General features: G+C 35.3%; 1 protein-coding gene across 1 annotated transcript in view; it reads left to right on the top strand.

The window, feature by feature from the left end:
* LOC308701303 (limbin-like) overlaps window positions 1-19,375 on the top strand; it is a 61,045-nt gene that overhangs the window by 25,596 nt on the left and 16,074 nt on the right. The gene's annotated exons all lie outside the window — the stretch shown is intronic.

Consider the following 19,375-nt stretch of genomic DNA (forward strand, 5'->3'; position numbering starts at 1 on the left):
AATACCGCAGGTTACTAACACACTACACTACATTAATACTCATTAATCTCACTCTTCAGACAATACCGCAAGTTACTAACACACTACACTACATTAATACTCATTAATCTCACTCTGCAGACAATACCGCAGGTTATTAACACACTAAACTTCGTTAATACTCATTAATCTCACTCTTCAGACAATATCGCAGGTTACTAACACACAACACTTCGTTAATACTCATTAATCTCACTCTTCAGACAATATCGCAGGTTACTAACACACAACACTTCGTTAATACTCATTAATCTCACTCTTCAGACAATACTGCAGGTTACTAACACACTACACTTCATTAATACTCATTAATCTCACTCTTCAGACAATACTGCAGGTTACTAACACACAACACTTCATTAATACTCATTAATCTCACTCTTCAGACAATACTGCAGGTTACTAACACACAACACTTCATTAATACTCATTAATCTCACTCTTCAGACAATACCGCAGGTTAATAACACACAACACTTCATTAATACTCATTAATCTCACTCTTCAGACAATACCGCAGGTTACTAACACACTACACTTCATTAATACTCATTAATCTCACTCTTCAGACAATACCGCAGGTTACTAACACACTACACTTCATTAATACTCATTAATCTCACTCTTCAGACAATACCGCAGGTTACTAACACACAACACTTCGTTAATACTCATTAATCTCACTCTTCAGACAATACTGCAGGTTACTAACACACTACACTTCATTAATACTCATTAATCTCACTCTTCAGACAATACTGCAGGTTACTAACACACAACGCTTCATTAATACTCATTAATCTATGTCTTCAGACAATACCGCAGGTTACTAACACACAACACTTCATTAATACTCATTAATCTCACTCTTCAGACAATACCGCAGGTTACTAACACACTACACTACATTAATACTCATTAATCTCACTCTTCAGACAATACCGCAAGTTACTAACACACTACACTACATTAATACTCATTAATCTCACTCTGCAGACAATACCGCAGGTTATTAACACACTAAACTTCGTTAATACTCATTAATCTCACTCTTCAGACAATATCGCAGGTTACTAACACACAACACTTCGTTAATACTCATTAATCTCACTCTTCAGACAATATCGCAGGTTACTAACACACAACACTTCGTTAATACTCATTAATCTCACTCTTCAGACAATACTGCAGGTTACTAACACACTACACTTCATTAATACTCATTAATCTCACTCTTCAGACAATACTGCAGGTTACTAACACACAACACTTCATTAATACTCATTAATCTCACTCTTCAGACAATACTGCAGGTTACTAACACACAACACTTCATTAATACTCATTAATCTCACTCTTCAGACAATACCGCAGGTTACTAACACACAACACTTCATTAATACTCATTAATCTCACTCTTCAGACAATACCGCAGGTTACTAACACACTACACTTCATTAATACTCATTAATCTCACTCTTCAGACAATACCGCAGGTTACTAACACACAACACTTCATTAATACTCATTAATCTCACTCTTCAGACAATACCGCAGGTTACTAACACACAACACTTCATTAATACTCATTAATCTCACTCTTCAGACAATACCGCAGGTTACTAACACACAACACTTCGTTAATACTCATTAATCTCACTCTTCAGACAATACTGCAGGTTACTAACACACTACACTTCATTAATACTCATTAATCTCACTCTTCAGACAATACCGCAGGTTACTAACACACAACACTTCATTAATACTCATTAATCTCACTCTTCAGACAATACCGCAGGTTACTAACACACAACACTTCATTAATACTCATTAATCTCACTCTTCAGACAATACCGCAGGTTACTAACACACAACACTTCATTAATACTCATTAATCTCACTCTTCAGACAATACTGCAGGTTACTAACACACAACACTTCATTAATACTCATTAATTTCACTCTTCAGACAATACCGCAGGTTACTAACACACTACACTTCATTAATACTCATTAATCTCACTCTTCAGACAATATTGCAGGTTACTAACACACAACACTACATTAATACTCATTAATCTCACTCTTCAGACAATACCGCAGGTTACTAACACACTACACTTCATTAATACTCATTAATCTCACTCTTCAGACAATACCGCAGGTTACTAACACACTACACTTCATTAATACTCATTAATCTCACTCTTCAGACAATACCGCAGGTTACTAACACACTACACTTCATTAATACTCATTAATCTCACTCTTCAGACAATACTGCAGGTTACTAACACACAACACTTCATTAATACTCATTAATCTCACTCTTCAGACAATACCGCAGGTTACTAACACACAACACTTCATTAATACTCATTAATCTCACTCTTCAGACAATACTGCAGGTTACTAACACACAACACTTCATTAATACTCATTAATCTCACTCTTCAGACAATATTGCAGGTTACTAACACACAACACTACATTAATACTCATTAATCTCACTCTTCAGACAATACCGCAGGTTACTAACACACAACACTTCATTAATACTCATTAATCTCACTCTTCAGACAATACCGCAGGTTACTAACACACTACACTTCATTAATACTCATTAATCTCACTCTTCAGACAATACTGCAGGTTACTAACACACAACACTTCGTTAATACTCATTAATCTCACTCTTCAGACAATACTGCAGGTTACTAACACACTACACTTCGTTAATACTCATTAATCTCACTCTTCAGACAATACTGCAGGTTACTAACACACTACACTTCGTTAATACTCATTAATCTCACTCTTCAGACAATACCGCAGGTTACTAACACACAACACTTCATTAATACTCATTAATCTCACTCTTCAGACAATACCGCAGGTTACTAACACACAACACTTCATTAATACTCATTAATCTCACTCTTCAGACAATACTGCAGGTTACTAACACACTACACTTCATTAATACTCATTAATCTCACTCTTCAGACAATACTGCAGGTTACTAACACACTACACTTCGTTAATACTCATTAATCTCACTCTTCAGACAATACCGCAGGTTACTAACACACAACACTTCGTTAATACTCATTAATCTCACTCTTCAGACAATACCGCAGGTTACTAACACACAACACTTCGTTAATACTCATTAATCTCACTCTTCAGACAATACTGCAGGTTACTAACACACAACACTTCGTTAATACTCATTAATCTCACTCTTCAGACAATACCGCAGGTTACTAACACACTACACTTCGTTAATACTCATTAATCTCACTCTTCAGACAATACCGCAGGTTACTAACACACTACACTTCGTTAATACTCATTAATCTCACTCTTCAGACAATACCGCAGGTTACTAACACACAACACTTCATTAATACTCATTAATCTCACTCTTCAGACAATACCGCAGGTTACTAACACACAACACTTCATTAATACTCATTAATCTCACTCTTCAGACAATACTGCAGGTTACTAACACACAACACTTCATTAATACTCATTAATCTCACTCTTCAGACAATACCGCAGGTTACTAACACACAACACTTCATTAATACTCATTAATCTCACTCTTCAGACAATACTGCAGGTTACTAACACACAACACTTCATTAATACTCATTAATCTCACTCTTCAGACAATACCGCAGGTTACTAACACACAACACTTCATTAATACTCATTAATCTCACTCTTCAGACAATACTGCAGGTTACTAACACACAACACTTCATTAATACTCATTAATCTCACTCTTCAGACAATACTGCAGGTTACTAACACACAACACTTCATTAATACTCATTAATCTCACTCTTCAGACAATATTGCAGGTTACTAACACACAACACTTCATTAATACTCATTAATCTCACTCTTCAGACAATACTGCAGGTTACTAACACACAACACTTCATTAATACTCATTAATCTCACTCTTCAGACAATACTGCAGGTTACTAACACACTACACTTCATTAATACTCATTAATCTCACTCTTCAGACAATACTGCAGGTTACTAACACACTACACTTCATTAATACTCATTAATCTCACTCTTCAGACAATACCGCAGGTTACTAACACACTACCCTTCATTAATACTCATTAATCTCACTCTTCAGACAATATTGCAGGTTACTAACACACAACACTTCATTAATACTCATTAATCTCACTCTTCAGACAATACTGCAGGTTACTAACACACAACACTTCATTAATACTCATTAATCTCACTCTTCAGACAATATTGCAGGTTACTAACACACAACACTTCATTAATACTCATTAATCTCACTCTTCAGACAATACCGCAGGTTACTAACACACTACACTTCATTAATACTCATTAATCTCACTCTTCAGACAATACTGCAGGTTACTAACACACTACACTTCATTAATACTCATTAATCTCACTCTTCAGACAATACCGCAGGTTACTAACACACAACACTTCATTAATACTCATTAATCTCACTCTTCAGACAATACCGCAGGTTACTAACACACAACACTTCATTAATACTCATTAATCTCACTCTTCAGACAATACCGCAGGTTACTAACACACAACACTTCATTAATACTCATTAATCTCACTCTTCAGACAATACCGCAGGTTACTAACACACAACACTTCATTAATACTCATTAATCTCACTCTTCAGACAATACCGCAGGTTACTAACACACAACACTTCATTAATACTCATTAATCTCACTCTTCAGACAATACCGCAGGTTACTAACACACAACACTTCATTAATACTCATTAATCTCACTCTTCAGACAATATTGCAGGTTACTAACACACAACACTTCATTAATACTCATTAATCTCACTCTTCAGACAATACCGCAGGTTACTAACACACAACACTTCATTAATACTCATTAATCTCACTCTTCAGACAATATTGCAGGTTACTAACACACAACACTACATTAATACTCATTAATCTCACTCTTCAGACAATACCGCAGGTTACTAACACACAACACTTCATTAATACTCATTAATCTCACTCTTCAGACAATACCGCAGGTTACTAACACACAACACTTCATTAATACTCATTAATCTCACTCTTCAGACAATACCGCAGGTTACTAACACACTACACTTCATTAATACTCATTAATCTCACTCTTCAGACAATACCGCAGGTTACTAACACACAACACTTCATTAATACTCATTAATCTCACTCTTCAGACAATACTGCAGGTTACTAACACACAACACTTCATTAATACTCATTAATCTCACTCTTCAGACAATATTGCAGGTTACTAACACACATCACTACATTAATACTCATTAATCTCACTCTTCAGACAATACCGCAGGTTACTAACACACAACACTTCATTAATACTCATTAATCTCACTCTTCAGACAATACTGCAGGTTACTAACACACAACACTTCATTAATACTCATTAATCTCACTCTTCAGACAATACCGCAGGTTACTAACACACTACACTTCATTAATACTCATTAATCTCACTCTTCAGACAATACTGCAGGTTACTAACACACTACACTTCATTAATACTCATTAATCTCACTCTTCAGACAATACTGCAGGTTACTAACACACAACACTACATTAATACTCATTAATCTCACTCTTCAGACAATACTGCAGGTTACTAACACACAACACTTCATTAATACTCATTAATCTCACTCTTCAGACAATACTGCAGGTTACTAACACACTACACTTCATTAATACTCATTAATCTCACTCTTCAGACAATACCGCAGGTTACTAACACACTACACTTCATTAATACTCATTAATCTCACTCTTCAGACAATACCGCAGGTTACTAACACACAACACTTCATTAATACTCATTAATCTCACTCTTCAGACAATACCGCAGGTTACTAACACACAACACTACATTAATACTCATTAATCTCACTCTTCAGACAATACCGCAGGTTACTAACACACTACACTTCATTAATACTCATTAATCTCACTCTTCAGACAATACTGCAGGTTACTAACACACAACACTTCATTAATACTCATTAATCTCACTCTTCAGACAATACTGCAGGTTACTAACACACAACACTTCATTAATACTCATTAATCTCACTCTTCAGACAATACTGCAGGTTACTAACACACAACACTTCATTAATACTCATTAATCTCACTCTTCAGACAATACTGCAGGTTACTAACACACAACACTTCATTAATACTCATTAATCTCACTCTTCAGACAATACTGCAGGTTACTAACACACAACACTTCATTAATACTCATTAATCTCACTCTTCAGACAATACTGCAGGTTACTAACACACAACACTTCATTAATACTCATTAATCTCACTCTTCAGACAATACTGCAGGTTACTAACACACAACACTTCATTAATACTCATTAATCTCACTCTTCAGACAATACCGCAGGTTACTAACACACAACACTTCATTAATACTCATTAATCTCACTCTTCAGACAATACCGCAGGTTACTAACACACTACACTTCATTAATACTCATTAATCTCACTCTTCAGACAATACAGCAGGTTACTAACACACAACACTTCATTAATACTCATTAATCTCACTCTTCAGACAATACCGCAGGTTACTAACACACAACACTTCATTAATACTCATTAATCTCACTCTTCAGACAATACCGCAGGTTACTAACACACAACACTTCATTAATACTCATTAATCTCACTCTTCAGACAATACCGCAGGTTACTAACACACAACACTTCATTAATACTCATTAATCTCACTCTTCAGACAATACCGCAGGTTACTAACACACTACACTTCATTAATACTCATTAATCTCACTCTTCAGACAATACCGCAGGTTACTAACACACAACACTTCATTAATACTCATTAATCTCACTCTTCAGACAATACCGCAGGTTACTAACACACAACACTACATTAATACTCATTAATCTCACTCTTCAGACAATACCGCAGGTTACTAACACACTACACTTCATTAATACTCATTAATCTCACTCTTCAGACAATACCGCAGGTTACTAACACACAACACTTCATTAATACTCATTAATCTCACTCTTCAGACAATACCGCAGGTTACTAACACACAACACTTCATTAATACTCATTAATCTCACTCTTCAGACAATACAGCAGGTTACTAACACACAACACTTCATTAATACTCATTAATCTCACTCTTCAGACAATACCGCAGGTTACTAACACACAACACTACATTAATACTCATTAATCTCACTCTTCAGACAATACCGCAGGTTACTAACACACAACACTACATTAATACTCATTAATCTCACTCTTCAGACAATACCGCAGGTTACTAACACACAACACTTCATTAATACTCATTAATCTCACTCTTCAGACAATACCGCAGGTTACTAACACACAACACTTCATTAATACTCATTAATCTCACTCTTCAGACAATACCGCAGGTTACTAACACACTACACTTCATTAATACTCATTAATCTCACTCTTCAGACAATACAGCAGGTTACTAACACACAACACTTCATTAATACTCATTAATCTCACTCTTCAGACAATACCGCAGGTTACTAACACACAACACTTCATTAATACTCATTAATCTCACTCTTCAGACAATATTGCAGGTTACTAACACACAACACTACATTAATACTCATTAATCTCACTCTTCAGACAATACCGCAGGTTACTAACACACAACACTTCATTAATACTCATTAATCTCACTCTTCAGACAATACCGCAGGTTACTAACACACTACACTTCATTAATACTCATTAATCTCACTCTTCAGACAATACCGCAGGTTACTAACACACAACACTTCATTAATACTCATTAATCTCACTCTTCAGACAATATTGCAGGTTACTAACACACAACACTACATTAATACTCATTAATCTCACTCTTCAGACAATACCGCAGGTTACTAACACACTACACTTCATTAATACTCATTAATCTCACTCTTCAGACAATACCGCAGGTTACTAACACACAACACTTCATTAATACTCATTAATCTCACTCTTCAGACAATATTGCAGGTTACTAACACACAACACTACATTAATACTCATTAATCTCACTCTTCAGACAATACCGCAGGTTACTAACACACTACACTTCATTAATACTCATTAATCTCACTCTTCAGACAATACTGCAGGTTACTAACACACTACACTTCATTAATACTCATTAATCTCACTCTTCAGACAATACCGCAGGTTACTAACACACTACACTTCATTAATACTCATTAATCTCACTCTTCAGACAATACTGCAGGTTACTAACACACTACACTTCATTAATACTCATTAATCTCACTCTTCAGACAATACCGCAGGTTACTAACACACAACACTTCATTAATACTCATTAATCTCACTCTTCAGACAATACCGCAGGTTACTAACACACAACACTTCATTAATACTCATTAATCTCACTCTTCAGACAATACAGCAGGTTACTAACACACAACACTTCATTAATACTCATTAATCTCACTCTTCAGACAATACCGCAGGTTACTAACACACAACACTACATTAATACTCATTAATCTCACTCTTCAGACAATACCGCAGGTTACTAACACACAACACTACATTAATACTCATTAATCTCACTCTTCAGACAATACCGCAGGTTACTAACACACAACACTTCATTAATACTCATTAATCTCACTCTTCAGACAATACCGCAGGTTACTAACACACAACACTTCATTAATACTCATTAATCTCACTCTTCAGACAATACCGCAGGTTACTAACACACTACACTTCATTAATACTCATTAATCTCACTCTTCAGACAATACAGCAGGTTACTAACACACAACACTTCATTAATACTCATTAATCTCACTCTTCAGACAATACCGCAGGTTACTAACACACAACACTTCATTAATACTCATTAATCTCACTCTTCAGACAATATTGCAGGTTACTAACACACAACACTACATTAATACTCATTAATCTCACTCTTCAGACAATACCGCAGGTTACTAACACACAACACTTCATTAATACTCATTAATCTCACTCTTCAGACAATACCGCAGGTTACTAACACACTACACTTCATTAATACTCATTAATCTCACTCTTCAGACAATACCGCAGGTTACTAACACACAACACTTCATTAATACTCATTAATCTCACTCTTCAGACAATATTGCAGGGTACTAACACACAACACTACATTAATACTCATTAATCTCACTCTTCAGACAATACCGCAGGTTACTAACACACTACACTTCATTAATACTCATTAATCTCACTCTTCAGACAATACCGCAGGTTACTAACACACAACACTTCATTAATACTCATTAATCTCACTCTTCAGACAATATTGCAGGTTACTAACACACAACACTACATTAATACTCATTAATCTCACTCTTCAGACAATACCGCAGGTTACTAACACACTACACTTCATTAATACTCATTAATCTCACTCTTCAGACAATACTGCAGGTTACTAACACACTACACTTCATTAATACTCATTAATCTCACTCTTCAGACAATACCGCAGGTTACTAACACACTACACTTCATTAATACTCATTAATCTCACTCTTCAGACAATACTGCAGGTTACTAACACACTACACTTCATTAATACTCATTAATCTCACTCTTCAGACAATACCGCAGGTTACTAACACACAACACTTCATTAATACTCATTAATCTCACTCTTCAGACAATACCGCAGGTTACTAACACACAACACTTCATTAATACTCATTAATCTCACTCTTCAGACAATACTGCAGGTTACTAACACACAACACTTCATTAATACTCATTAATCTCACTCTTCAGACAATACCGCAGGTTACTAACACACAACACTTCATTAATACTCATTAATCTCACTCTTCAGACAATACCGCAGGTTACTAACACACTACACTTCATTAATACTCATTAATCTCACTCTTCAGACAATACCGCAGGTTACTAACACACTACACTTCATTAATACTCATTAATCTCACTCTTCAGACAATACTGCAGGTTACTAACACACAACACTTCATTAATACTCATTAATCTCACTCTTCAGACAATACCGCAGGTTACTAACACACAACACTTCATTAATACTCATTAATCTCACTCTTCAGACAATACCGCAGGTTACTAACACACAACACTACATTAATACTCATTAATCTCACTCTTCAGACAATACCGCAGGTTACTAACACACAACACTTCATTAATACTCATTAATCTCACTCTTCAGACAATACCGCAGGTTACTAACACACAACACTTCATTAATACTCATTAATCTCACTCTTCAGACAATACCGCAGGTTACTAACACACAACACTACATTAATACTCATTAATCTCACTCTTCAGACAATACCGCAGGTTACTAACACACAACACTTCATTAATACTCATTAATCTCACTCTTCAGACAATACCGCAGGTTACTAACACACTACACTTTATTAATACTCATTAATCTCACTCTTCAGACAATACAGCAGGTTACTAACACACAACACTTCATTAATACTCATTAATCTCACTCTTCAGACAATACCGCAGGTTACTAACACACAACACTTCATTAATACTCATTAATCTCACTCTTCAGACAATATTGCAGGTTACTAACACACAACACTACATTAATACTCATTAATCTCACTCTTCAGACAATACCGCAGGTTACTAACACACAACACTTCATTAATACTCATTAATCTCACTCTTCAGACAATACCGCAGGTTACTAACACACTACACTTCATTAATACTCATTAATCTCACTCTTCAGACAATACCGCAGGTTACTAACACACAACACTTCATTAATACTCATTAATCTCACTCTTCAGACAATATTGCAGGTTACTAACACACAACACTACATTAATACTCATTAATCTCACTCTTCAGACAATACCGCAGGTTACTAACACACTACACTTCATTAATACTCATTAATCTCACTCTTCAGACAATACCGCAGGTTACTAACACACAACACTTCATTAATACTCATTAATCTCACTCATCAGACAATATTGCAGGTTACTAACACACAACACTACATTAATACTCATTAATCTCACTCTTCAGACAATACCGCAGGTTACTAACACACTACACTTCATTAATACTCATTAATCTCACTCTTCAGACAATACTGCAGGTTACTAACACACTACACTTCATTAATACTCATTAATCTCACTCTTCAGACAATACCGCAGGTTACTAACACACAACACTTCATTAATACTCATTAATCTCACTCTTCAGACAATACTGCAGGTTACTAACACACAACACTTCATTAATACTCATTAATCTCACTCTTCAGACAATATTGCAGGTTACTAACACACAACACTTCATTAATACTCATTAATCTCACTCTTCAGACAATACCGCAGGTTACTAACACACAACACTTCATTAATACTCATTAATCTCACTCTTCAGACAATACTGCAGGTTACTAACACACTACACTTCATTAATACTCATTAATCTCACTCTTCAGACAATACCGCAGGTTACTAACACACTACACTTCATTAATACTCATTAATCTCACTCTTCAGACAATACTGCAGGTTACTAACACACTACACTTCATTAATACTCATTAATCTCACTCTTCAGACAATACCGCAGGTTACTAACACACAACACTTCATTAATACTCATTAATCTCACTCTTCAGACAATACCGCAGGTTACTAACACACTACACTTCATTAATACTCATTAATCTCACTCTTCAGACAATACCGCAGGTTACTAACACACAACACTTCATTAATACTCATTAATCTCACTCTTCAGACAATACCGCAGGTTACTAACACACAACACTTCATTAATACTCATTAATCTCACTCTTCAGACAATACCGCAGGTTACTAACACACAACACTTCATTAATACTCATTAATCTCACTCTTCAGACAATACCGCAGGTTACTAACACACAACACTTCATTAATACTCATTAATCTCACTCTTCAGACAATACCGCAGGTTACTAACACACAACACTTCATTAATACTCATTAATCTCACTCTTCAGACAATACTGCAGGTTACTAACACACAACACTTCATTAATACTCATTAATCTCACTCTTCAGACAATACCGCAGGTTACTAACACACAACACTTCATTAATACTCATTAATCTCACTCTTCAGACAATACTGCAGGTTACTAACACACAACACTTCATTAATACTCATTAATCTCACTCTTCAGACAATACTGCAGGTTACTAACACACAACACTTCATTAATACTCATTAATCTCACTCTTCAGACAATACTGCAGGTTACTAACACACAACACTTCATTAATACTCATTAATCTCACTCTTCAGACAATACTGCAGGTTACTAACACACAACACTTCATTAATACTCATTAATCTCACTCTTCAGACAATATTGCAGGTTACTAACACACAACACTTCATTAATACTCATTAATCTCACTCTTCAGACAATACTGCAGGTTACTAACACACAACACTTCATTAATACTCATTAATCTCACTCTTCAGACAATACTGCAGGTTACTAACACACTACACTTCATTAATACTCATTAATCTCACTCTTCAGACAATACTGCAGGTTACTAACACACAACACTTCATTAATACTCATTAATCTCACTCTTCAGACAATATTGCAGGTTACTAACACACAACACTTCATTAATACTCATTAATCTCACTCTTCAGACAATACCGCAGGTTACTAACACACAACACTTCATTAATACTCATTAATCTCACTCTTCAGACAATACCGCAGGTTACTAACACACAACACTTCATTAATACTCATTAATCTCACTCTTCAGACAATACTGCAGGTTACTAACACACTACACTTCATTAATACTCATTAATCTCACTCTTCAGACAATACCGCAGGTTACTAACACACTACCCTTCATTAATACTCATTAATCTCACTCTTCAGACAATATTGCAGGTTACTAACACACAACACTTCATTAATACTCATTAATCTCACTCTTCAGACAATACTGCAGGTTACTAACACACAACACTTCATTAATACTCATTAATCTCACTCTTCAGACAATATTGCAGGTTACTAACACACAACACTTCATTAATACTCATTAATCTCACTCTTCAGACAATACCGCAGGTTACTAACACACTACACTTCATTAATACTCATTAATCTCACTCTTCAGACAATACTGCAGGTTACTAACACACAACACTTCATTAATACTCATTAATCTCACTCTTCAGACAATATTGCAGGTTACTAACACACAACACTTCATTAATACTCATTAATCTCACTCTTCAGACAATACTGCAGGTTACTAACACACAACACTTCATTAATACTCATTAATCTCACTCTTCAGACAATATTGCAGGTTACTAACACACAACACTTCATTAATACTCATTAATCTCACTCTTCAGACAATACTGCAGGTTACTAACACACAACACTTCATTAATACTCATTAATCTCACTCTTCAGACAATACCGCAGGTTACTAACACACAACACTTCATTAATACTCATTAATCTCACTCTTCAGACAATACTGCAGGTTACTAACACACAACACTTCATTAATACTCATTAATCTCACTCTTCAGACAATACTGCAGGTTACTAACACACTACACTTCATTAATACTCATTAATCTCACTCTTCAGACAATACCGCAGGTTACTAACACACAACACTTCATTAATACTCATTAATCTCACTCTTCAGACAATACCGCAGGTTACTAACACACAACACTTCATTAATACTCATTAATCTCACTCTTCAGACAATACCGCAGGTTACTAACACACAACACTTCATTAATACTCATTAATCTCACTCTTCAGACAATACCGCAGGTTACTAACACACAACACTTCATTAATACTCATTAATCTCACTCTTCAGACAATACCGCAGGTTACTAACACACAACACTTCATTAATACTCATTAATCTCACTCTTCAGACAATACTGCAGGTTACTAACACACAACACTTCATTAATACTCATTAATCTCACTCTTCAGACAATACCGCAGGTTACTAACACACAACACTTCATTAATACTCATTAATCTCACTCTTCAGACAATACTGCAGGTTACTAACACACAACACTTCATTAATACTCATTAATCTCACTCTTCAGACAATACTGCAGGTTACTAACACACAACACTTCATTAATACTCATTAATCTCACTCTTCAGACAATACTGCAGGTTACTAACACACAACACTTCATTAATACTCATTAATCTCACTCTTCAGACAATACTGCAGGTTACTAACACACAACACTTCATTAATACTCATTAATCTCACTCTTCAGACAATATTGCAGGTTACTAACACACAACACTTCATTAATACTCATTAATCTCACTCTTCAGACAATACTGCAGGTTACTAACACACAACACTTCATTAATACTCATTAATCTCACTCTTCAGACAATACTGCAGGTTACTAACACACTACACTTCATTAATACTCATTAATCTCACTCTTCAGACAATACTGCAGGTTACTAACACACAACACTTCATTAATACTCATTAATCTCACTCTTCAGACAATATTGCAGGTTACTAACACACAACACTTCATTAATACTCATTAATCTCACTCTTCAGACAATACCGCAGGTTACTAACACACAACACTTCATTAATACTCATTAATCTCACTCTTCAGACAATACCGCAGGTTACTAACACACAACACTTCATTAATACTCATTAATCTCACTCTTCAGACAATACTGCAGGTTACTAACACACTACACTTCATTAATACTCATTAATCTCACTCTTCAGACAATACCGCAGGTTACTAACACACTACCCTTCATTAATACTCATTAATCTCACTCTTCAGACAATATTGCAGGTTACTAACACACAACACTTCATTAATACTCATTAATCTCACTCTTCAGACAATACTGCAGGTTACTAACACACAACACTTCATTAATACTCATTAATCTCACTCTTCAGACAATATTGCAGGTTACTAACACACAACACTTCATTAATACTCATTAATCTCACTCTTCAGACAATACCGCAGGTTACTAACACACTACACTTCATTAATACTCATTAATCTCACTCTTCAGACAATACTGCAGGTTACTAACACACAACACTTCATTAATACTCATTAATCTCACTCTTCAGACAATATTGCAGGTTACTAACACACAACACTTCATTAATACTCATTAATCTCACTCTTCAGACAATACTGCAGGTTACTAACACACAACACTTCATTAATACTCATTAATCTCACTCTTCAGACAATATTGCAGGTTACTAACACACAACACTTCATTAATACTCATTAATCTCACTCTTCAGACAATACTGCAGGTTACTAACACACAACACTTCATTAATACTCATTAATCTCACTCTTCAGACAATACCGCAGGTTACTAACACACAACACTTCATTAATACTCATTAATCTCACTCTTCAGACAATACTGCAGGTTACTAACACACAACACTTCATTAATACTCATTAATCTCACTCTTCAGACAATACTGCAGGTTACTAACACACAACACTTCATTAATACTCATTAATCTCACTCTTCAGACAATACCGCAGGTTACTAACACACAACACTTCATTAATACTCATTAATCTCACTCTTCAGACAATACTGCAGGTTACTAACACACAACACTTCATTAATACTCATTAATCTCACTCTTCAGACAATACTGCAGGTTACTAACACACTACACTTCATTAATACTCATTAATCTCACTCTTCAGACAATATTGCAGGTTACTAACACACTACACTTCATTAATACTCATTAATCTCACTCTTCAGACAATACTGCAGGTTACTAACACACAACACTTCATTAATACTCATTAATCTCACTCTTCAGACAATACTGCAGGTTACTAACACACAACACTTCATTAATACTCATTAATCTCACTCTTCAGACAATACCGCAGGTTACTAACACACTACACTTCATTAATACTCATTAATCTCACTCTTCAGACAATACTGCAGGTTACTAACACACTACACTTCATTAATACTCATTAATCTCACTCTTCAGACAATACTGCAGGTTACTAACACACTACACTTCATTAATACTCATTAATCTCACTCTTCAGACAATACCGCAGGTTACTAACACACTACACTTCATTAATACTCATTAATCTCACTCTTCAGACAATACTGCAGGTTACTAACACACAACACTTCATTAATACTCATTAATCTCACTCTTCAGACAATACCGCAGGTTACTAACACACAACACTTCATTAATACTCATTAATCTCACTCTTCAGACAATACTGCAGGTTACTAACACACTACACTTCATTAATACTCATTAATCTCACTCTTCAGACAATACCGCAGGTTACTAACACACAACACTTCATTAATACTCATTAATCTCACTCTTCAGACAATACCGCAGGTTACTAACACACTACACTTCATTAATACTCATTAATCTCACTCTTCAGACAATACCGCAGGTTACTAACACACAACACTTCATTAATACTCATTAATCTCACTCTTCAGACAATACTGCAGGTTACTAACACACAACACTTCATTAATACTCATTAATCTCACTCTTCAGACAATACTGCAGGTTACTAACACACTACACTTCATTAATACTCATTAATCTCACTCTTCAGACAATACCGCAGGTTACTAACACACAACACTTCATTAATACTCATTAATCTCACTCTTCAGACAATACCGCAGGTTACTAACACACAACACTTCATTAATACTCATTAATCTCACTCTTCAGACAATACCGCAGGTTACTAACACACTACACTTCATTAATACTCATTAATCTCACTCTTCAGACAATACTGCAGGTTACTAACACACAACACTTCATTAATACTCATTAATCTCACTCTTCAGACAATACTGCAGGTTACTAACACACTACACTTCATTAATACTCATTAATCTCACTCTTCAGACAATACCGCAGGTTACTAACACACAACACTTCATTAATACTCATTAATCTCACTCTTCAGACAATACTGCAGGTTACTAACACACTACACTTCATTAATACTTATTAATCTCACTCTTCAGACAATACCGCAGGTTACTAACACACAACACTTCATTAATACTCATTAATCTCACTCTTCAGACAATACCGCAGGTTACTAACACACAACACTTCATTAATACTCATTAATCTCACTCTTCAGACAATACCGCAGGTTACTAACACACAACACTTCATTAATACTCATTAATCTCACTCTTCAGACAATACTGCAGGTTACTAACACACAACACTTCATTAATACTCATTAATCTCACTCTTCAGACAATACCGCAGGTTACTAACACACAACACTTCATTAATACTCATTAATCTCACTCTTCAGACAATACCGCAGGTTACTAACACACAACACTTCATTAATACTCATTAATCTCACTCTTCAGACAATACTGCAGGTTACTAACACACAACACTTCATTAATACTCATTAATCTCACTCTTCAGACAATACTGCAGGTTACTAACACACAACACTTCATTAATACTCATTAATCTCACTCTTCAGACAATACCGCAGGTTACTAACACACAACACTTCATTAATACTCATTAATCTCACTCTTCAGACAATACTGCAGGTTACTAACACACTACACTTCATTAATACTTATTAATCTCACTCTTCAGACAATACCGCAGGTTACTAACACACAACACTTCATTAATACTCATTAATCTCACTCTTCAGACAATACCGCAGGTTACTAACACACAACACTTCATTAATACTCATTAATCTCACTCTTCAGACAATACCGCAGGTTACTAACACACTACACTTCGTTAATACTCATTAATCTCACTCTTCAGACAATACCGCAGGTTACTAACACACTACACTTCGTTAATACTCATTAATCTCACTCTTCAGACAATACCGCAGGTTACTAACACACAACACTTCATTAATACTCATTAATCTCACTCTTCAGACAATACTGCAGGTTACTAACACACAACACTTCATTAATACTCATTAATCTCACTCTTCAGACAATACCGCAGGTTACTAACACACAACACTTCATTAATACTCATTAATCTCACTCTTCAGACAATACCGCAGGTTACTAACACACAACACTTCGTTAATACTCATTAATCTCACTCTTCAGACAATACCGCAGGTTACTAACACACTACACTTCGTTAATACTCATTAATCTCACTCTTCAGACAATACCGCAGGTTACTAACACACTACACTTCGTTAATACTCATTAATCTCACTCTTCAGACAATACCGCAGGTTACTAACACACAACACTTCATTAATACTCATTAATCTCACTCTTCAGACAATACCGCAGGTTACTAACACACAACACTTCATTAATACTCATTAATCTCACTCTTCAGACAATACCGCAGGTTACTAACACACAACACTTCATTAATACTCATTAATCTCACTCTTCAGACAATACCGCAGGTTACTAACACACAACACTTCATTAATACTCATTAATCTCACTCTTCAGACAATACCGCAGGTTACTAACACACAACACTTCATTAATACTCATTAATCTCACTCTTCAGACAATACTGCAGGTTACTAACACACAACACTTCATTAATACTCATTAATCTCACTCTTCAGACAATACTGCAGGTTACTAACACACAACACTTCATTAATACTCATTAATCTCACTCTTCAGACAATACCGCAGGTTACTAACACACAACACTTCATTAATACTCATTAATCTCACTCTTCAGACAATACTGCAGGTTACTAACACACTACACTTCATTAATACTTATTAATCTCACTCTTCAGACAATACCGCAGGTTACTAACACACAACACTTCATTAATACTCATTAATCTCACTCTTCAGACAATACCGCAGGTTACTAACACACAACACTTCATTAATACTCATTAATCTCACTCTTCAGACAATACCGCAGGTTACTAACACACTACACTTCGTTAATACTCATTAATCTCACTCTTCAGACAATACCGCAGGTTACTAACACACTACACTTCGTTAATA

Source organism: Scardinius erythrophthalmus (assembly GCF_964197995.2).
Source record: "Scardinius erythrophthalmus genome assembly, chromosome: 13".
In the NCBI taxonomy this organism is placed as follows: Eukaryota; Metazoa; Chordata; class Actinopteri; order Cypriniformes; family Leuciscidae; genus Scardinius; species Scardinius erythrophthalmus.